General features: G+C 35.3%; 1 protein-coding gene across 2 annotated transcripts in view; it reads right to left on the reverse strand.

Moving 5' to 3' along the window:
• The window catches only part of LOC142338488 (ankyrin repeat domain-containing protein 63-like), a 112,036-nt gene that overhangs the window by 17,697 nt on the left and 70,567 nt on the right, over positions 1 to 23,772 (reverse strand). The gene's annotated exons all lie outside the window — the stretch shown is intronic.

Below are 23,772 nucleotides of genomic sequence, written 5' to 3' on the forward strand. Positions count from 1 at the left end.
GGATGGCCGAACAAATACAAGATTTTTGTTTATCGCCAAATGTACCACAAGAGGTATAGCCGCTTGAAAGTAGAAGAGAAGGATAAAATGTTTTTCCACTGTATTTTTTATCCCCAAAAAGCCCCAGAAACAAATAATTTGATAACTGCCGAACTATCATTTTTTATCGAACCAATTTAAAGCCCTCTGTTTTCAGAACGTCTTTAAAAAGGCAGAAACAAGGTAGTCAGGACGCACAGCTGTTTTTTTTCTTTTTCTTAATAGAAATTTGGATTCCTGAAAAAATAATTTGTCTACTGTTTATTTTTGAAAATTGCGTGAATGCCGGAGAAGCAGTAAACGAAAATTTTAATTCTTTTTTTTTTCTAATTTTAATTCTCAATTTTTAATTCTTAGGTTTTTTAGTTCATTTCCTCAATGGTAGTAAAATTGATCACAGGGAAGTTTTAGGGCCATTTGATGCGAAAATAAATCAAATTATTGTTACGAAGTCCGAAAACAAATCAATCCTTGCACAGTATTAAAGGTTAAACTTAGTCTGCGAAGCTGTTGATAACGCCTAATTGTCCAGTCAAAATGGATTCAATGAGACAAAGTGGTCAAAATCAGTATAAATAGTTGAAGATGGGGAATTATTTGTAAAAACAAATCTATTTTTTGAGATTAGACATGTTTTGAGGGGAGGAATCTTAATAAACCTTTCAGTTTTTTATTGACGTTTAATCAGTGCGCTGTTATAGGGACAAAATTTTGAATTCTCTCTTATCCCGGCTAATTGCCTCCTAAGATCTCAACGCTATGCGTCTGAAGTACCACTGTTGGTATACCCTAGTAATGAGCGGATTCAAATCTTGCAAGATTCTCGCAAGATTTTGAATTTTTTTTAATCACTAAGGCATACATTAAACACAGATTTAATTTCATAATTTTGTGCAAATTGAGTCTCTGATGTTGAAAATTTGACATTTAACGTCATGAATGAAAACAATTTCCATCAGAGGCGGAACTAATTATGTTGAAACGTCAAACAACGTTCATGGACATATGAATGAAGGTTTCAATTATTTTGTGCCATAAATTGAATTTCTAATTAGCAGTGACGCTGTTCACCAAGAAACAAACAAAATATCCGCTCACAGTTTTCAATTAAAAACGCGCACAATAAGTTCGATTAATTAGCAGTTTTCTGTTTTTCTGATTGACATATAGTGTGACATTGAGTTTTAAACATAGCTGTTAGAATATATCGTCGGAAATTAACTGGCAAAGATTTTTAGATCCGTCGCGTCAAAAAAATGGTATGAGACAAGAATTCTGTGCGATTGGCTAGTCGTAATAAATTTTTTACAAGCTAAATTCCATTTTTAAAGCAGAATTTAGGAAATTAACGAAAAGATGTGAACATTTGTTTTCCAAATTTGTTTCCACTATCCGTCAACCCAACCCAAACAAATCAATGCACATTATTCAGTCACTGAATCAATTATGAGTGCAAAAATGCAAATGCTACTACAAAACAAAGTCGTTCCAAGTCTTGAATGAGAATTTAAAAACTGGAAGAATCAAAACCACAACAGCAGCTAAGGGACTACCACAACATAAGGAACTGAATGATTTAACCTGAATAAATTTTTTTATCAAACAGCATGAGGTATGACAAAATAGTTAATATGATTGTTTGCATGCCACATGCAATTTTAAGAAAATTTTAACCTGAAAATTGTGATCAGCAGTTTCTCATCTAATGTTAGATGAGATCTCAGATGTTAGATGCTAATAAAATATCCAGAGGAACTTAATATTACAGCCGCAGCTGTTGAATCTGATAAACGTCTGTTTTCAGATTTAAGAATAAAAATCATAAATACAATTAATTGTTAATTTCTACAAAAGATCCAATAATTTTTCCCATTCTTGAGTTCAAGTGGTCACTGAGGCTTCGTTTGAGCTTGCATCTGAGTGCTCGCACCAGTTTTATCATCGCGTTGTTTATTTTTGTGACTTTGCTAGGAAAAGATTAAAGAAAATATTTAGATTTTTTGCTAATCTTCAGTCTTTTGACAGCTTCTGTTATCTTTGCGTGGTTTTATTTGTCTCATGTGCGTCAAGCAAAATGTTGTGACGATACAAAGTATGCCGTTTGATTTTCCACACATTTTTGAAAGAAATAATGATTTTCGAAACCTTAACACAGAGAGTATGTAATAATTAGTTCTGTTTTTACAATGCAAAAACCTTGGATTGCATTGATCCACTGCTTTTAACGACTGGAAGAGTAGTAATGGTGATCTAAATTTTTAAAAGGTGACTTGTTTTGACTTGTTGAGGACGTGTTTTTAGAGGAAGTCAAATGTGACAGGTTTACGTCAAGAAACGTTCAAATCTGAACAAAAGTCAAAATTGAAGTGAGAATTTTGCGTAGTTTTTGTTCAAGCATCATTATGAGAAAGAAGAAGAGAAGTAGGTGTGAAAAAAATATGCACAAATTGAGAGATATTTTGGTCACGTGCAGCTATTTCAAAACACTTTTCAGATTTAACTCTAAATTTTTCAGTGAAAGATGTTTGTCTCAACAATCTGAGCTAATAACAGTGTGTTTTGGATCATTTTTGAATTTTCAAAGCAAAAAAATCAATTTTTGGATGCTTTTTGGAGCAATTATTTACTTCTTGTCCTGTTGAACCGGTTTTTTACTGGCATTTTTTTCGCAATCTTCATAAATGTTTTGTCAATTTTGGAGATATGTTTGGTTGACGATTTCTGGTTTAGTGGTTCATTTGATCTTCCTGATTTAATGATTTTAAAGTGAGATATTTTTGGATTGATTTTATTCGAATTGTGTTGAATTTGAATTTATTGATTCTTCCAGTTTTTGATTCTTCCAGTTTTTAAATTCTCATTCAAGACTTGGAACGACTTTGTTTTGTAGTAGCATTTGCATTTTTGCACTCATAATTGGTTCAGTGACTCAATAATGTGCATTGATTTGAATTTATTCGAATTTTCTACCACTTTTATCTGTTTCTAAGACATCTGCCTATATTTTCTGATTTTCAGCTTTTTGCTATCTTTTTTACTCACTACTTACTCTAGAACTATTAGTAAGGCAACGCTACCAAGAATTGAGATCTTCATATTATAAAAGACAATTTTTACAGAAATAAATAATCACATTAAAAAATATTTTCAAGTTTTTTTGATGTTTTTTTAATTGTTATAATTCTTACTATGTCTCTAAAAAGTTGAGTGTGTCACTATTTGAGCTAAAAAAACTTTTGAAAAAGCATTCTTATTACGATTTAGGTAAGTCCTGGGTTAGCTTTTTGTAAAATTTTTTGTATTTTTTTTATCCTTTTCCTTTGTTCTCTTACTTAAAACCATTTTAATCAATCAGTTGGTTGTTGATTGTTGACTGAAAACTATTTTATTACACCATTTTTGGCCAGTCATCGTTTTTGAGTCACAACTTGAGTTTTCAATAACTTTTGATCTGAGAATTGGGTTTTTAGTTTTAATTTTAGTGTTAGTATTTCAAATTGATAGGTACAATAAAGAGGTGGTTATTTTTTGTTAGCAAAAATTTAGCTTCTTTACATCAAAGAGAGTCAAATTAGAGTGGTAAAGTTAATCAAGCTGGATTAGTGAGCCCGAAGAAAAACGATTGTGTTTGAAACTTGACTTTTCTGAAAATACCTTCAGGAGTATGAAACTGACATTTGAACACATTTTCAGAATTAGAAAAAATTTCCGCCTGTGTCAATTTGATTTCCGTATTCAAATTCAGTTTTTCTCTGGAGTGCTAATAAAATGATACACATGTCTTCTGATTTCTCATTTGCGCTTGTTTTCATTTGTTTTTTTTTAGTTTAATTTTGTATGTTCTTACAAACTTTAGTGAATAATTGTTTCGTGCCATTTGTTTATGATTTCTCTTTTTTCTCACTCTGTATCATCGATAATAAGTCCTATTGGATACTAGGATTGTAAAAAAGAGTCTATTCAGTAGTTCGAGCTCATGGCAATCTGTTCTCATGACTATCGGACCATTTGTTCTAAAGAATACTTAAAAAATTTTTTCTACGGCTTTGTGGTGTATTTTTGTTGTCTTATCAGTTATTCTCATTAAAGACAAGTCATGAATTGGTTAAAGGGATTGTTTTAATAGGTTGAATTTTTTCACTTCGAACCTAATGCTTTTTGAATCCTTGACAACAATTGTTTTTTATTAACATTGCCGGAATTCGGAGTTTTGTTGTTCACCTTGCCTTATTTCTTGGTCGCATTACTTAGAGGTTTTATATTTTGTTGAAAAATTCTTAAAATAATCGAAATTATTGTTTTAGTTGATAATTTTTGATTTTACTGACCTATACATTTTTCGTTTTCAGAAAATAATGCTGAATCTGTGAGCTTTCCTAGTATTTGTTGTATTTATCGTTAGTTTATGACTTGAACCCATTAATGGCTGATTTCATCGATTGCTTGCGAGTATTAAGTTAATCAGAAGAACCCTTTCATGGCGTAGTTGCTGCTTTCTGTAATTTTTACTCTATTTGTTTTCCATACGCTATATTTTTTAATAACCGATTTCATTAGTTGCTAGTGAGGAATGAGTGTTTATAGGTCTGATTTTATTTTTTTTGTCCCTTTTCTTTGCCGAATAGAAGTTGAATTTTTAAAGTTCCATGTTTTTGTTTTTTTTCTTTTGCTGGTTTCATTACATTGTCTCAAAAACAACAAATTTTTTGATTTCATAGTGCGGCGTACTATGGTCAACTTATTAGCTCCAAAAATTGGCTAATAGTTTTGTTGCTTGGGATACCGTTTACTGTCGATACTTTTTAAGCAAGTTCCTGAATTTTGCTTTGATTTTTAGTTCTGCTGTCCATTTTCAGCTAGTAGAACTGCTAAAGCTTATTTTATGATATCTAAGATGATATAGTTGGTCAGTTAGGTGGATACATTTTTTAAGAGTTTTACCATAAGATTATAGTGCATTTTTACTTTGAAACCACTTACTTTCAAAGATGTTTTAATTTTTTTACCAAATTCGTCAGTTTTGCTTGTTTTTGCTTTGTCTGGCATTTACTCCCTCAAAATTTTTGTATTGTCAGCTGATTCTAGGGATGCTTAAATTCAACATTTTCTTGGAACACTAAATCTTAGAAAACGAATTAGAATTTTTATAAATGTTTTTACATTTCTTTTTCGTTCATTTTTGCGCATGGAAGGTCAATGAATTCAAATTAAAACGTCAATAACTCTCGATTGAATAAATTTTTCATTTCCTTTTTGTTCTCTATAGAAATACAGTGAGAGCTGCCATTAACAAAAATTAAGTGATAAGACAAAAAAATTGAACTACGCTCAAATCTAAAAATTTCAAGACATAATAATTATAATAATGATTTTCAATGCCGCCTTACCAAACCAGTGTGATCTGTTGATAAGGAGAGTACAATATCAGACAAGACACAAAAGTTGCGGCAGAGCAAAAGTTCTTTTAGGGATTATAAAAAGTTGTAGTGATCAATTCATATAAAACGTTAACGGCCCATTAACGGAATCAAACAATTGCGCAAATGGAGTTGTATAACAAATGTGCCGCTTTTAGTAACCTAAGGAAACATTGATAACAAAAAATGATAGGCAAGAGCAATGAAAAAGGTTCAAACGTCAAATTCTAGTTAAAGTCAAAATCCAGACTTTACCTCGTCAAGAAAAAGTCGAAAAATAAGATCGTTAAGAAAAGCCAGCGCCCAACAATGGGTTGTAAAATAAAAACCAGGACGAAGCAATAACAGCCTCACTATTGCTTCACGTCTATTAAAAATTAAAATAGTTATTTAACTACTCAGGAGGTAATTTAAATGAAAATCAGTGAATTAAACTTTCTCTTTCTTCGAAAAATCGACTTCGGATTTTATAGGCAAAAGTGTGATGAGATGTGATCGGAACATTATTTGCGCACATACATTATGGAGCCGCCTTTTTGTTGACATTTGTCTTAAATCAATTTGCGGCTGATAAATTTATCATTTTAGAGTTCACTGTTCGCCATTTGCGAAATCTGTTTTAGATTAGTATACGCCACTCTATTTTTTTGCATTTCATCATCTTTCAATTAATAAGTAAAGTTTATTCCGCTTATCAATCGCGGAAGAACCTTAATTTTCCCCGTTTCTGTAGCAGCTTTTAGAGAAAGAAACAATTCTACAGAATATGAAACGTTCCTATTTAGATTTCTCCAATTTTCTGAATTAAAAAAAATTTGTCACTAAGTCGCATTTTAACAAACAAACAAACTGATTTTCTTTAGAGCCGCTCGTTTCCTACTCAAACCCTTTGCTGTCCTAACCAAAATGTTTTCCTCCAAATTAGCTCTCAGCAAGGCATCATATATGTATTCAAATAAGAAAGATGTAATTACACCCGCAGCCTTTTCATGGAAAATTAATCGGTACTCAATGTAGCCTGGGAATATGTAAAATTCACAAAAATGTTAAATTGGCTTGCCCTTGAAAACTGCGTGTTTATAAAAGGCAGGAAAGTTTATTTTATTCGCTTCAAAATCGATTCAAAGGTTAGTCGTCAAAGTATTTTTTCCGCTGCCGTCGATATTTCATGCTGTATGCGTTTTAGACTAATCTCAGTGAAAGCAAGTTCTTTTTCTAAATGTCACGTTAACTTTCGGAGGGCTTTTTAAAAGCATTAAAAGTGTAGGCCGGCTTTTTATTCCTGTGACATTTGAATGGGTTCCATTTTCACCCAAATTTAAAAGCACTGGGCCTTTAAATACCCCGTCGAGCGAATATTTCAAGTTGAAATATCGATTATCTCTACAACTTAAACAGCCTCATTTCAGTTCACATTGAAGCATGTGTTTAAAATTGAGTCCATTAAGGCTTTGATTTACACATTTCAAAGTCAAGTACATTTATCACGACATTTGACCACAATACGCATGCTAAACAGGAAGAAATATCGGATATTATGATAATAAAGCGTGATTGCTTTCTATTACGTGTACTTTTCAAGGTTCTACTAATTTTAAATTGGATTGAATTTTTGCCATGTTGTTGAGCGGTGCTGTGTCTCTGATTCAGGAGGTTAAGCAAAAAAAACAATCGGCAAAAAATCCAGAATCGAAAATACAGACCCAAGAAAACACTTTTCCTGGGCCCTTGAATAAAAATCATGAAACATACATGTACCCTAATTTTCCTTTTAGGAACCCTTCTTTCTTTGGTTCACATCTCATCATCGACTCTCAGGGCCTACTCTGCATGCAAATTAGAATCTTTTCCAAGAAAGCGCAAATGGTGAATTTTCAAGGATCCACTTTTCTTCAGAAGCTTCTGTTGAAAATAAAATGATAATGATTTTCAGTTGAGATTAATTAAGAAGAAAAGAAAAGAAACATTTCCCAAAATGCTTATGGCAATAGTTTTCCATATTTGTAATTTTATATTTTGTGCTTTATAATTATGTTTTACATTTTTGAAAGAAAAAAGGCACAAGTACAGGGCCATGATCTTCTATGTCGATGACAGAGAGTCTATTTTCATGCATTGTTGCTGAGGTTTGTGTTATCAGAGCTGATTTTAAACTTAAATGGTCTGAGAATTTTTATTGGCTAATATATTAAAACAAGGCGGCTCGTTAATGTGCGTTCGCACATGATGTTCCGACCCGAGCTCATCTACATTTTTGACTAAAATGTCAACCAAATCAAGAGATAACAAAAATAGATGTTTGAGTTTAAAACAATCGTTACACATTCTATCTACTAATTGAATTACTAATGCCATGCTTCATTACAGCACCAACGTGACCTGACATTGAAGAGACTAGAAAAAAAATAGCAACAACAAAATTTTGGCGGCAAAAAATGAATATCTAAATTTAAAAGCACCTGGTAACAACGTCAAAATGCAGTCAGATAAAACCTTAACTACACAAGTTTACCTTTTACTAACTATACAGCAGATGAAAAGTTTTCTTAACGAGACTAGGTAACAAGCCGACAAAAAGAACGAACAGTGAGGCGAAACTTAAAAATTAATCAACATTTTTTGCACCAAGAAAATTCAAAAATCTTAAAAAAACATTGGTTTTTAATAAAAAAATCCTTGATAAATTACTAAAAAGTCATTACAAAACCAAAAGCACCCGTCTGTGGTCAGACTATGCCATAGAAACAAACTAAAGAGAAACTCAAAAAATTACAAACGATTTGCGAAAACACAAACCTTTGCTACCATTAAAATCAATACCTATCATCTGAATATGTATTTTTAATTCAGTTGTTATTTCTGCTATTTCAGTTGAAGGATTTATACTGAAAGATTAAATAAGTTTACTTGGGCCACATTTAAAAACCATTGGGATCTGTTATTACGCGATTGTTCTGAAGGAAGAGAAAAAGAAACGCAAAAAATGGCCATTCAATAAACGTTCAGAAAAACGAAACAACAGTGGCACATAATATCAATATATATGTTATTTCTTGAAATACACGAAATTCGATGGGACATCTGATTGATGAATAGAAGTTAAATTTGACGAAAGGAACCTATTCGCTATATACTGAATGTTTCGAGCAACATCATTCATTCAGTCCTCAATTACAAGCCTATGAGATCTGTGAGCAATTTACGGCTACCTAAAGAACAAAAACAGCGAATTCAGGAAAAAAAATTGAGCGACAAAAGGGTCGAAGGCATTAAAAAAATGAACTTTTCACTAAACACTCTTCAATTTTAAATTAATTTTTCAGGAGCAATGGGAAAACCTTTTTTATCAATATAATTTCAAAAAATCAACATATAAACAAATACATTAGACGCACGAAAATTGCGGGAAAACACGTATTATCAACGCCATTAAATTCATTAGCCTTCAACGGAAGCCAGTATATACAATAAATGATGCCTCGAGGGGACAATAAGTTTTTTTGCCAATCGTATTTCATCAATAAGACCTTACAACAAGTTAATGACTATGAAAACAACAACAGAGAGAGGCAAAAACCACAAATTCAGTAGAAAAGTGCCTGAAGAAAATGTCGAAGCAACTCAAATCATAAGCTCTTCCCTGAAAACTTTATTTATGATCCGTTGAACTTCTTCCCTAAACCAATAGGGACTCTCAGCAGTAAGATGATGTGATAAGATTTCAAAAGGATCGAAAAACAAAATAAAGTACCCAAAAAAAATATGAATTCTCGTGGCATTGATGTTTTAAAACTAATAGGTAGAAGATAAAACCGCTAACCAGATTAATTTTGGCTATAGTAGAACGGAAATGGATTCTGTTAGAACCAACAATGACCAAGAGTATTCACGAAAAAAAATTAGGAATGGTTGAATTTCAAAAAAGTTTCGAAAAATTATTTTTAAACCCTTAACAGCCAGTAAACTCAATATTTCATCGGAGCTCAATGACGATGCTCAGATATAACCCATAGGGAGGAAAATGATGTCTGTCATGCATAGATAGTTAAAAAGACATCACAATTAGTCTTATGACAGAAAACAATAACAAAAACAGCAAAAACTAAAATTCAGTAGAAAAATGCGAGAAGAAAGTGTCGAAGACAATTAAACCATTAGCTATTCTCTGAAAACTTTCTCTGTGATCCACTGAACGTCCTCTCTAAGCCAATTGGATTACAATAATCTTTGGATAATGTGATAAAGAGTTCAAAAGTGACCAATAATTCAAAAAATCCAAAAAAAAATTTAAAAAAATTGAAATCTTTGTCATTGAAGTCATATAACCAATAGCTAGAAGATAAAACAGCTAAACAGAATATTTTTAGTCGCAGTAAAAAGCAAGTGGGTCCAGTCAATACTGAAACTCACTAACAGTTCAAGAAAAATTTAGGAATTGTTATTGTTCAAATAAAATTTTCGAAAAATGATTTTTATTTTAACAGACATTAAATTCAATAGCTTTCAACGGAAGTCAATAAAAACGCTCAAAGATGCCCCGGTGGCAGTACATTTATGTTTTTCATGCATAGGTATTCATTATGAGATCACAGTAAGTATAATGACTATTAAAACAACAAAAAAAAAACAGGAGAAAACCAAAAAATCAGTAGAAAAGTGCAAGAAGAACGTGTCGAAGCCATTTAAACCATAAATTTTTGTTTAAAATTTTTATTGGTCATCCACAGAACATCGTTTTTAAGCTAATGGGAACTGTCAATATTTGGATAATTTGATAAGATTTCAAAAGTAACCAATAATACGTAAAAATCCAAAAAAAATTTTAAAAAATTGAAATTTTTTGTCATTGAAGTCATATAACCAATAGATAGAAGATAAAACCGCCAACCAGTTTAATTTTGTTTGCAGTAGGAAGGAAGAGGGTGCTCTCACCCCTGGACTGACTTACAATTCACTATAATAAGATTATGATTCTTTAATATTCAAAAAAAAATTCGAAAAATTATTTTTTAAGTCTTAACAGCCATTAGCCGCCCCCTCAATGAAATAGACATGTTCACTTAATGCTCATTATGGAACATATTGCACTGTTAGTCAATGAATCCCTACCATAGGACTCCAAAAAAAATAGTAAAACTTCAAAAAGAAATTCAAAATTTCATTCAAAATTACGAAAACTCAGAATCGAAGCCAAAAAAAAACATGAGCAATTCCTTGAAAACGACGTTTTTTGTTCATTGCGCTTCATTCGACTATAAAGGAGTTTTGTCATTAATAGAACGTCGATATAAAATGTGACTTGTCTCTAGGTGACTTAAAAAAGCAAAAAAGAGAAAAGTTTTATTAAAAAAAGGGCTCTCAATTAGAGTTCGATTTTTTTTTTGATAGTGAACTTCCCTATGAGACCAGAACTAGTCTTTCTATCGCCTTGCATTCAACTTTTACGAACTCAAAATTTATTCTTTTTATAGAAATTTGAATTAATGTTTTCGTAAAAAAGATCTTAGTTTGAAGAAAATTGTACTAAAAGTGAACAATCATGCTAAAGATCCCATTGTTCACACAAAACTTCAATCCTCGATAACTCCTCGAAAAAAACGAAATTCAAAAAAATCTTTTTACTTTTGAATTCTACGCTGGACCAGCTTTTTAATGATACCACTCACATTTCTCTACGACGAATATATCGATCGGCCAAAATTCACTGAACAAAAAAAAAAAACCCATTTGAGTATATATAGTTCCTTCCCCCACAAGTGGGGTCGGAACAAATATTCTACAAAAATGTTTTAACAGCACTCAGATTTTGGGTTATCAGACGAAAACGTTCAAAATCATCTTAATAGTTGTTAAACGATAATGAATTTTCGTCATGTCTCAAACGAAGAAAATTCTGCTATATGAGACACTGTTCACAATAAATAGACTCTAATAATATGACGAACTTTGATCAGACAGATGGATCATTACCAAGGATGAAAAAGATGTATTGTAAAAGTGAAGTTGCATTGCACTAGTTGTTGCAGCACTCAAGAGCGCCGTAAAGACAATGATCGATGAACTTGTTCAAAGGGCAAAATGGTTGTCAATAATTTTGCAGCATCTTATACGGATCTGCATAATTACTCAGCAACAATGTATTATCTTACTAGACTGTTCGGAAAAAACTTGCTAGATCGCGAAATATGCAGTCCGTCTTATGCAGGGTAGTCTAGTCTGATAAAAGACAATTCGAAGCCAAGAATATATGCCTAAGACCTGTCGAGTGCTATAAGTCTCAATTTAAAGTAGGGGGGCTGAAAGTGTTAATTTACAACAGATTAATATAAAAGTTTCAGTCTTACTAATTACCAAATTGTTCGGAGTGAGCTGAATTAGATTGGGTAGGTCCGCAGTTGTGCTAGTCAAGCGATAGCTGTTAGATGTTGAAGTCGAAATATCCCGGATAATATTCTTCAGAAGAAACTTATAATAATTTCTGAACTTAGAATTTGTTTGTGTTTGCTTTTGTTATCTTTGTTTTTTTTGTTAGCAATGTTTGCAACCAAGAAGAAAATTTATCAAGGAGAAAAGGAAAGCCGTTGTCTGCGGCTTTATCTGGTTCAAAAAACTCATGCTGCTTGCTTTCATCAATATTAGCGCTGAAGCATCCGGCCGATAGTGGGCGGAAAACCACGTTCACGTCCACAGTGAGACCGTTTCCTAATTTTCCTATTGGCCGAGAAATTGAGAGAATTAACTCTGCTAATCTCATGAAATTTTTATTGCTTTTTTCCTTTAAGAATTAACAAAAAAACGGGAGCAATTAAGCCTGTTTCATCCTCGCGTAGGTGCCTGGTGTATTCCCTTCTGCTTATTAAAAACTAGATTAAGAGGAGGTTTTTTTGGGGGGAAAATATTGATTTTCCCCTGATCCACCTGCATCCCTGAGTTGCAAATTTCACCCAAAAAGCAGGGAAATTGAGCAGTATTATCGGCGCCTACTTAAATTTAGTTCAAGTTCCAGTTTGATTTTGGTCCTGGATAATCCAGGCCTAGAGTTGAGGCTCGTTTTGTAAATAGAAATTAAAGGCTCAAATGTTAATCTATTGTTATCCTAAGCGCTTGTTAACTTGTTTGGCGGGTGCTAAAAGTAGTGGTAGTTAACGCGTTAAAGTATGCGGTGGATATGCCGGATTAATTATCCGCTCCTAATTAAGCGGCTCTAATACTACAGTATTTCAGACATTGAACTCAGAGTTCATAATAGCTAAATGATATGTAAAGTTTTGATTTCCTCTGTTTTTGTGGTTGATTTCACAGCACTCTCTCAGCAGACAAACTGCCGATATTTTGTCGATAATTCTGGCAGCGAATTCTAGTGACGATAGCACTACAAAAATCGGCGAATAAACCCCAATGATCAAAGAACTAATACCCCCCCCTGATCAAAGGATTATAGTCAATTAAACTTAACGCTAGGATTCGCACACTGTAAAGTCCGAAAACTAGCGACCTATATATCAAAATTTGAACGTATCGCAATTTTCCGCGCTCGCTTATTTTCCTGATCTTAATACATATGCGTAAAATACATGTGTAAAACAGCGATTTGAAGAGAATATATGTATATATGTGTTGACACAGAAGTGGTTTTCAAATACTAGGATTTAGTACAGAAAAATCACATCGGAGAACCGTGATGATTTATTACAATTTGTCTTAGGGCAACAATTTTAGTTTACCTATGATTGTGGAACAGCTCCGTGACAATTTTTACAAACAGAAGTTTGCCTCTTATATCAAAATTTTTACAGAAAAAAACAATTGATTGCTTCAAAGCCAAAAGAGCAAAAAGACGAATAAATTTCTCACACAAAAACGAATTATTCACAATAGGTCAAGAAAACTGAGGACTTAATGGTAGGGGAAATGTTTCTCCAAACTGAGAGTGCCACTTTACCCCGAAAAAATTCAATGTTAATTCTTTGGAAAAGACTGACGCTTCACTACTAGCATCATTCGATATCAAATTTTTGCATGCTGATACATGAACATACGATCTCGCAATTAGTGCCATACATAAGCAATAATAATGTATCTATAGAAAAATGTATACATGGAAAAAACATGTGAAGGCCGAGCATTAAAATTTTCGTTTATAATTTCGGCTCACTTTATTTGATTAAAAGTAAAAAGGAGGCATGCAACGCAGAGTTGAGTCACTGTGTAACGACGTGTTTCGTTTCTCAATTTGGTAACGCGGAGTAAGCTTTATCTTAATTAAGATTATTACCTGTATCAATTCTTGACTGTCCTAACGTTATTGGGAATGTTGTATGGATAATCTACGTGGTTAATCACTATCGCCTGACGTCAGTTTTGCATGGATAATGGGACGTTGTTCGGAGTTATTTCGACATAGTTGGGTTCAACCGATCAACGGTTGAGAGTTGACATGTACAACAAACATAGCAGGCTATATATAGAACTGAAACCACAACCACGGAGGAGTGGAAAACTTAAAAATTTGAATATTAAATTGCAGATTGCGAATTTTTGCTATCTCACAATTTGCGGAGTGTCGCAATATCATTTGAGAAGTAAAACACTGCTGACGTCAAATTTGTAATTTATGTAATTTTACCATCGGTTTGGTGATAAAAATTTAAGTAACTTGAGAGGAGGGAAAAGAAATAACCTCTAATATCTTAACATTAGAGTGTCGAAAAATTTCTGTCCTTTCACCAGACGAATGATTTACTATCAGTTCGTTGAAAGTAATAAGCGGTGAAAGATAGATTTACATTTTACAGATTTGAGTTTTTCAAACCAAAAATGTAGATGCTACGTTTTCTCTATGGCTTAGCCTACGTTTTTAGCCACCATTTACTAACGAATGACCTCTGTTCTGACCATTAGTTTAATTCCTCTTTTGGCAAAAGACGGATTCTCCTCTCTGAATTGTGTTCTATTCTGAAACATAAAGTCCCTCTTAGATTCGTTTAAAAACATAAACAGTGAGCAACAGTGCTTCGTTTAAAAACATAAACAGTGATTGATACAAAATTTTCTGTTTTGAATTGCCCAAATTGGAATTATTGAGTTATAACCAAAAATCAGAAAAAATTGTTTGATTCGTTGATTGGAATTGAATGAGTAGTTCCATCCATCGATTTTAATATTCAGCAAATTTGAACCATTAATTATCTGGACCAAAAAACAACGTTTAATGCGATGTTAATTTACAATATAGCGGATATAAAGTTACAAAAGCGAATTGCACAACTTCGTACGCAGACAGCTTGTAAACCACTAATAACGAACTGGGCGGTATAAAAATTTCCATGTCATTGACAAGAAAATAGCGTTTACATTTGCTCCGCCGAGCCGGACAGTCGAATACAGACCGCTGTATAATCTTGAACAAAGAAAAAGGCAAACGAGGCAATTTGAGTTGCAAAGTCGAGCGACGCTGAGGTTCCAATTTTGCCTAAAACAAAATCAAGGGAAAGAAATGCGTCAAACTACGGCGTCAAAGTAAACGACTTGTTACGCGGTCACGTAGTAACAGCAACCTCGAGAGACGAATCAACCCATGCATTAAGCCAATTGAGCTGAAGGGAGAAAAGTGTACTAACTGAACAAAAATAAGGATCGGCCTAGCAAAGTTAAAACGCTATATAATCAATTTTTGCTATTCGATATTAGCCCAGAGAAGCTGCTCGACAAAAGACGTGATATCTTTAACAAATTGGAATCCTACCGACTACACAAACTCCAACAATGCGAACATTTCATCAACCTAGAAGCTGATTGCCGTACATCCACAATCAGACAAGCATGGTGGATCAACAGCATCGGATCTTTCTCCAAGACAAGGCTGGAGAGCCAAATGATAAAGTTTCAACATCTATTGCAGAAATTTCCCTAAGGCTCAGTTCAGAATCAACAAAGAGAAAACTGGGACATAGGACAACGAGCGAAAAGCATCTTCTGACAAAATGTCAATGAAAACAGAGAAGCTTGCAGCTCTAAAAAAGATTTTAACTCCGTCTGAGGATGGCTCTGAAGAAAATTGAACATAAATTGAAGCGAAAAGAGCTGGAGGTGCAACTGCATCGTTTGGATGGGCGCTGACTGGAATACGAAGAAGGGAGTACTTGATGCCAGATACTAGATGCAAGAGTATTTGATGATGGCGCTACGCTTCTTATAAGAAGCCAATCGCCTTTCGAGTGCAAAAGTCCAAGGAGCAAGGACGTCTTCGGCTGGATCGACATATCAGATAAGTTTGCAAAAATTAAAGATTGTAGTTTTGAATATACAAAAAACGGGCACGACAAATATCGAGTCAGTTTCGATTGACAAAGCTGATGCAAATCCATATACTCAAGCGGGATGTACAGAGCAGTAGTAGTCAGCTGCCAAAGTTGACGTTAAGTTTTTTCGACGAAAATCCATTTGAGTGGACCGAATGGTCGAATTTGTTTGTAGTAGTTGTTCATAACCGTGCCATACCCAACACAGAGAGAATAGGCAACTCAAAAACTTTGTTGACTGGCAAGGCAAAATCAAAATGGGCTATAGCAAGAGTGGGCGACTCTAGAGAGCTAAATGGTGAAGCTTGGGCTTTGTTAGAAGGAAAATTTCGCTGACCTTACCTAATTGTTGAGGCATAACTCAAAAATTTGCGAAATCAACTGGCAATTCGAATGCACAATTCCAGAGCTTTAGAGCTTTAGTAAGATATTCAACAACCATCAGTAATGTAGTCAATGTTCTGGAGCACTACAAATATGAAGGCGCCTTGTGATCTTGTGCACTGCAAATCGCAATTGAAAAGTTGCCAAATGATCTGAAAGAGAAATGGTGGATCTATGTAGATAAAACCGAAGAGGACCAACCAGATCTCGCTCTCTCTCTCTCTCTCTCTCTCTCTCTCTCTCTCTCTCTCTCGCTATCTCTCTCTCTCTCTTTCTCTTATAAAATTGGTCATCAAGAATGTCATTCATTTACGAAAGCATGTGGCAGCGCCCAGTGGAATGTAAGGAGGATCATCGACAAAATTGCAGACAAAACTAAGCAGTTCTCTCAATCGTCGACTTATAGTGCGAAATCAAACGAAAAGGAAGCGCAGCCAACGAATAACGATCACTGCCCATTCGACGATGGAACACATAAAATTTGGGACTGTTTTCTAATTTAAAAAATGAACCTGTACATTCAAAAGTGCATTCAATGGAAGCGTTTGTATACCGCCAGTTTCGTTGGGAACAAAAAAACTACGACTACAATAAGCTGAAGCAAAGCTGCAATCACTCGTATGTTCTTGTAAACAAACCTTCAACTTGATGGAAAAGGCATCATTCTAGGCCAAGATAATTAGGAGCAACATAGACACTTGAACTACAACATAGAAACACGATATGAACCTTTCGCTATTTCTACAGAATTAGGATGCGTAGTCAGTGGATCCATGACGGTCAAGAAAAGATAAAATTTTTGTCATTTCGCCTTCACAGAAGATGTGAAAGTGGCTGAGAATATCCTAATATGGTGGGACATAGAAACATATGTCCCACAATTGACGTCGTCAATCAGTCGAAGAAAGAACTACAGGCACAAAAGATGCTGGAGAGTTTAAAAAGTTTACAGGTGAGCGGTATAAAGCCGGAAAGCTGTGGAGTGAAGTATAGCCAAATCTGCCGAACAACTACAGCTCAGCACTGGGTCAACTGTACTCAATGGAGCGAAGATTTCAAACGGATTCGAACAGGAAGGATTTGTATCAACAGTTAATAGATACAGACGTAAAGAAGGGATTCGTAAAGGTACTAGCCTCATCCAAAAAAAAGGCACCTTTGGGAACGATTGGTATCTGCCACCCCATTCAGTGCTCATCCCGAACAAGCCTGTCAAACAAATCAAGAGGTGTTTTCAATGCAGCAGCAAACTACAAAACATATGCCTAAGTGACAAGCTACTAGGAGTTGATTTACTGCATGAGTTGATTGGAGCGATTTCCAAATTTTGTTAGGGAATAATGGCACTGACCGCAGATATCAGATCAACATTTCTGCAGGGACAAGTTCTTGAGCAGGAAAGAATTTGCTTGAGGCTCCTATGGCGCCCAAGTATCAATGAAACTGTTCAAATATTCGAATATCAGCGTCACGTGTTTGGAGCTAAGAGGTCTTCAACTTGCGCAAACTATGCACTCAAGCGGTTGGGACTCGATAACAAAGAGATGTATCCGACTGCAGCAAAGTCAATACAAAACAACTTCTTCATGAAAGGTTTCATCAAATCAGTAGAAACTCTTGAAGAAGCTATTGTAGTCTTCAAGCAGTTGCGACATCTTCTTCAGTAAGAATTCGGACCGAAAAAGTGGATAAGCAAGAACGATGAATCTTCAGTGCTTGAACTATAACGTAGGGCTGCTGATGATAGTCTTCAAAGATGCAGGTACCAATAAAGCAGTTGAACCACACGTAACTCAGAGGAAGAGTCTGTCAGTAGCGAAGCTACTTCAATACGGCGAGGACAGAACGGAACTTCGTATGTTTGCTGATGCATCTGACACGATGTGTGCAGTTGCCTATCTGCGATACCAAACAAAGGAGTACTCCGCCGACTTAGCATTTGTAATGGGAAAATGTAGAGTGGCAGCGATGAGGAATCTTTCAATACCACGGCTGGAATTGCAAGCGACATTCATGGCATTACGGTTGAAGGAACAGTTAGTCAACAAACACGAAATGAAATAAATCGCTGCAGATTTGGTCAGACTCAACGATAGTTCTGCAATGGTAACACAGCTCCCATGGTAAACAATAAATGTTTGTGGCCAACCGTGCGGCTGAGACATTGGACTGAGTGGTATCAATAACCCAGCGGACTTTGGCACGAGATCGATCAACATTGGAGAACTCAAGAGGAGTGAGTGACTCACTGGGCCGTCCTGTTTAACTCGACCACAGAGTGAATGGCAACAGCAACTCAAACGTGTCTTGCCTCATGAAGAGAACAAAACCTCATCAGTCTTCATGGCAGAGGCTGAAGAACAGAAATTTGTTATTCAGTGGGACGAATTCGGTTACTTTAACAGGCTAGTAAAAACAATGGCATTTGTGCAGCAAGCGTTGAGTAAACCCAAGCGCACAACAACATTAAAAAGCTTTGACGAAAGAAAAAAAGCATAAGCAATCATCGTCAACTTACTACAGCAAGAACAGTTTGGCGAAGAGATGAAATCTCTGAAAACCGGACAGGAAATCCCAAAAAGCAGCAAAATTCTGCAATTCTTAACTTTCCTAGATGAAGAAGGACCTTTTTGTGCCAAAGCCAGAATAGGAAAAAATCAATTTGACTTCAACGCTAAACTTTTGATATTGTTACATTGAAATTGTAGTCGAATTGTTCTTCCAAAACGAACGGAATCAACACGAAGGCACAAAGCATTTGGGAAACATTAATCAGCAGAAAATGCCGATGCTAGACACACGAAATGTCTTGCGATTGATCAAGAAGAAAATATCTACCTGCAGAAATGACAGGGCACAAATGACAACACCAGAATTGAAGGTTCTATCCAAAAATCTCTCAGATTCTTTAACAGACTTTACAAATGTTGGAGTTGACTAATTTGGACCTTAGTGTTATTCAAGTTAGACAAAGATAGCTGTCTCAATGCAATCATGCAATTCGCTGCCCGAAGAGGCAAACCCAGTACAATAATCAGCGATAACGGGCAAACTGTGTTGAAGCTGAACGAGATTTTGCCGATTACGTTGCGGCATGATCAAAGAAGCAACCAAAGCTCATCTAATTCAGCAGTGAATCAGATGGAAGTTCAACCCACCCGCAGAACATCACATTGGAGGGAGGGGTATGGTAACGGTTGGCCAGAAATTGCAAAAAAGCAATGTTTGTAGTGTTGCGTAACAGATCAGTCAGGGAGGACGTTCCTTCAACTTCGATGTATATGGTGGAGCAAATCATGAGACCGTTGACTCCCGTCAGCTCAGACGCAACTGGTTTAGGAGCATTAACTTGCAATGAATTCTTGCTTGGCAGCAAGAACGTTTGTTTACCCTACCTACCATGCGCAGAAGAATTTGTCGATCATCGAAAATTCTTTCGACAACTCAAGCTTATGCAATTTCAATTTGTGACGGATTTCGAAAATCGAATCTGCCAACGTTGAGTAATCGGCAAAAATGTCGACTTACGGCAAACGAAAACCTTAAGGAAGGCGATCTTGTTTTGGTTGGTCGAAGACGGCGCCCAACGAGGATACTACAATCTGTGTCACGGAGACCATCGAGGGGTCCGACGGAGTGACTTGATCAGCGAAATTCAGACGAACGCTGGATATTACAAGAGATTAGTTGTAAAACTCGCTCCTGTGTAATCAAACTGGAAAGATGTTTTTGCGATGGAAAACAGGGCCGGGGAGGTCAAGGCCGAGCTTTCAATTTTCATCAAACTTTATTTCATTAAAAAAAAGAAGCATGCGACGCATAGTTGAATCACTGTGTGTCGAGGTGTTTTGCTGCTAAATTTGATAACGCGGAGTACGCTTTATCTTAATTTAGAATTTTACATCAATTCTACACTAAAATTTTGACGTATATTTGGAATTTTCTATGGATAATCTACATGGTTAACCAACAACTCCTGACGTCAGTTTTGCAAGGAAAAAGTGATCTTTGTGGAGCTATGTTGACAAAATTGGGTTCAACCAATCAGCGTTTGGGAATCGACATGTACAAGAATAATAGCAGGCTATAGATAGAACTGAAACCTCAACCACGGAAGAGCGGAAAACGTAAAAAGTTGGAATTTTAAATTGATAAAACTCGCGGATTGTCGCAATCTCACTTAAACGGTAAGATACTCTGTCTTGCTAACATTAAACATGTATTTTATCTTACCATCGACTTGTTCTTGAAAGTTTGGGAACTTGAGAGGAAGGATAAAACCTCGCATATTTAAACATTAGAGTGACAAAAAACTCCTTTTCTTTGACCTGACGAACGATCTATAATAAGTTCGTTGACATTATTAGGCGTTGAAAGATGCTACGTCGTCTCTATCGCTTCGGCCCCAGTGACTAATGAAGAACGTCTGTTTTGACCAAAAATTCAAGTCTGCCCATGGCGAAAGACGGATTCTCCTCTACGAACTGTGTTCCCATCTGAAACTGAATACCCTTTTAGGTTTGTTTATAAAGAAAATTATTGAGCAACCTATAGGGATACAAAATTTCCGGTTTTGAATTGCCCCAATTTGAATTATAGAGTTTTTAACCGGAACTCAGACAAAATTATTTGATTAATTGATTACCTGAATAGTTCCAGCAATCGAACTTTTGTTAATTTATTACTCAGCAAAGCTGAACGAATGGTTATTTGGCCTAATAAAACAACGTTTAACGTGACGATAATTTACAGTAAAGTGGATATAAAGTTGCCAAAGCGAACTGCAGAACTTCGTATACCGACAGCTTGTAAACCGCTAATAACCAACTGGGCCGTATAAAATTTTTCCTGTCATTGATAGCGAGCCAGCCGTTACACAATGACTGTTTATCCGCACCCGGGGTCGAAGTGTCAACACTAAAAATTGCTACCAAATGTAGGAATTGCGGTGGATGCTGTGCATGATTGTAAGAATTTCGGTTTTCACCATTAAATGCGGAACACAGTGAAAATTAAAATTTAATGTCTAAAACCATGTATCTTAGGTAAATTTACCCGTAAAAGTTACCGCAACATTTTACTGCAGTGATCTTTCGTTAGTCTTGCAGATTAACCGGTAAAATTTTTATTCTCACCGCTTTCTACCGGAAGCGATGAAGTATTTTTAACCCTTCTATCGGTGAAAACAGAAATTCCACAGCTAAAAACACTGTATCTTACAAAAGTTTACCGCTAAAACCCAAAACTTTTGCAGTTTTCACCGCTTTCACAGCAATCATCAATAAAAATGCTGGTGCTTTGCAATGAAACATAGATTTATTCACTACAATTCGCCGCAGTTCTAATTTTATTTTTCCTACAGAGCCTCGACTTGAGCATGGCTACACTGAAAGCAAATGAAACCTGCCACAAGCCAACGAAAACCTTAAATACACGCTAAAATTATCACACACAATATGCGTTAACAAAAATGAGCCTCCTTAAATTTGGGTATCTCATTGCATCTCAATCCACAGCCACGTGTTCTAACATGGTAATTAAGTTTTTCTGAAGAAATAGGTTTTTGCACTTGCCCCCATATGTTTCTACTAAAAATTTTTGAGAGATAAAAATGAATTCACAATTCACTGCCAGTTAGCTAAAGTTAACAAGATTATTAACAAAATTATTAACCTTCTGTTTTTCCAGTACAAAACTTCAAATATCAAAATAAGAGATTCCGTTTTCGGCAAACGCACAAAAAAACTTTCGAAGCAGCTAATGTTTCTTTCGAATTATACATGGGTAAATAGCAAGAGCATATGCAATTTTGTTTTTCTAATTGATTGATTCCATTCCAGAGTGTTTTATTTGTAGCTTTCTTTATTATGAGTTTTCTTTTGGTATTTTTTTCAACAATTCATTCCCACCCCAACAATACATTTCCACGCCAAAAATACAGTACGAATTGTATTTCCTGAGATTAATTATCACTTTTTAACTATAAATCAATTGTTTGCGCGACTGAAATTTCGAAATTTCTGCTCGAAAAATGTCAGATTTGCAAGATGTCTTGGCCTTGCATTTTTTTTTTCATGTAGCACAATTTGATTTTCCAATTTTGTTGTTAATTTATCCGTTTCAACATAGTACCAGGCTCCACTACAACTGATAGTTTGCAAGTTGGGCAGAAAAATACAAAACATTTTGTATGCAAAGAGAGTTTTGGTATTTTATTATCTATCGAACATTGAGTGTACCGTACAATTCCCTTCTGCCTATCATTTGTGCACTTGATTATGTTTCAGAGCATCAGGCACCACTTCTCCGCATGAGCTTTCTACAAAAAATGTTTTTGAATGGTGCTTTGCGAAAACAACTTTAGAATGAGAGTAGGAACAACTGAAATTTACCAACACAAACATCCACTTGATATATGTGCAGAACTTCCATGGGAAAACACAGAGTGAGAAGTTAAATCATCTCAACGGTAGTAGAACATAATTTTCGAACAAACATACTTCTAAAATAATTTTACGTCGGATAATTGCTCTCGAACGAAAGTTTGGGCAACGTATTTCAGAGGGGGCTGTTACTTAGATAATTCTAATGGTTGTAAAAAAATTGCGAACAAGGAGGCGTTTGAACCCCTAGCCTAGTGCTTAATTGACTTGTGCTTAATAATCTTTGGGAAATCTTGTTTTACAAACGCTTTTGTTTCAGCAACAGAATTCATTTCTCAATAAGATCAATTCAGATCACGCAAAATCAACAAGTCAAGCGTAAAAACCACTCGAGAAGTGAAATTGAAAAATTGTTCTAGAACAAAACGGTCAAGCAAACCTTCGCCTAAGAAAGTCGCGTTTACAATGGTTGTTTCAAATTTCGTTCGAGAGCAATTAATAACAGCATAAGAAAATTATTTTCAAGGTTATTTAGATTTTTTGGTGCATATAAAAGCAGTGTTAGATGAAAAAAGGCATAATCTTGCAGAGACTTTGTCAAGATCTGAGAAACCTTGCTTTTTTTCAATGCTAAATAAATTTTTGAGGCTTTTGCCTCACAACAGAAAGACCCGTCTTGATCTTAAATGTATGGGGATATAGCCATTGTGTCTTAAATAACACGTAGGAGTCTGCAAAGTTCTTGCTAAGATGCAAGAAAACATGATATATCTGCTACGAAAGTATCATTACATTGGTTTTTGCCCCACTGCAACACAACCAATTTTGTTTTTCGTGCGAGTTGACTGCGTCGTGAGCCTTTTTCACAGTTAGAGATGCTCATAATAAATGACTAGGGAAAACACAAAATCGTTCCAAGATCAAGGAAAATGTAGTCTGGCTCTGAGAAAAGAAAATCGGGATCTTTTCCGTTTGTGCCCCCCCCCCCCCCCAGTACTTTATGCGCCCCCAGTTACAGAGCACGTGGAATTACATATTAAATCATTATGTAAAAATATGACACGTGCGTCTGGGGGGGGGGGGGGGGTGAAAATAATATGCGCCTACTAAGCGGGGGGGGGGGGGGGGGCACTAATGGAAAAGATCCGAAAATTCAAACCCTTGGGTGGATTTAGAAAAGATGCGGGAATTCAATATTTTGCTTAAAAACTGTTGGTCTTCACATTTTTTATATGAGTGGGGGCATAC

This window comes from Convolutriloba macropyga, chromosome 4 (assembly GCF_964194025.1).
Source record: "Convolutriloba macropyga chromosome 4, txConMacr16.3, whole genome shotgun sequence".
NCBI classification, from domain to species: Eukaryota; Metazoa; Xenacoelomorpha; order Acoela; family Convolutidae; genus Convolutriloba; species Convolutriloba macropyga.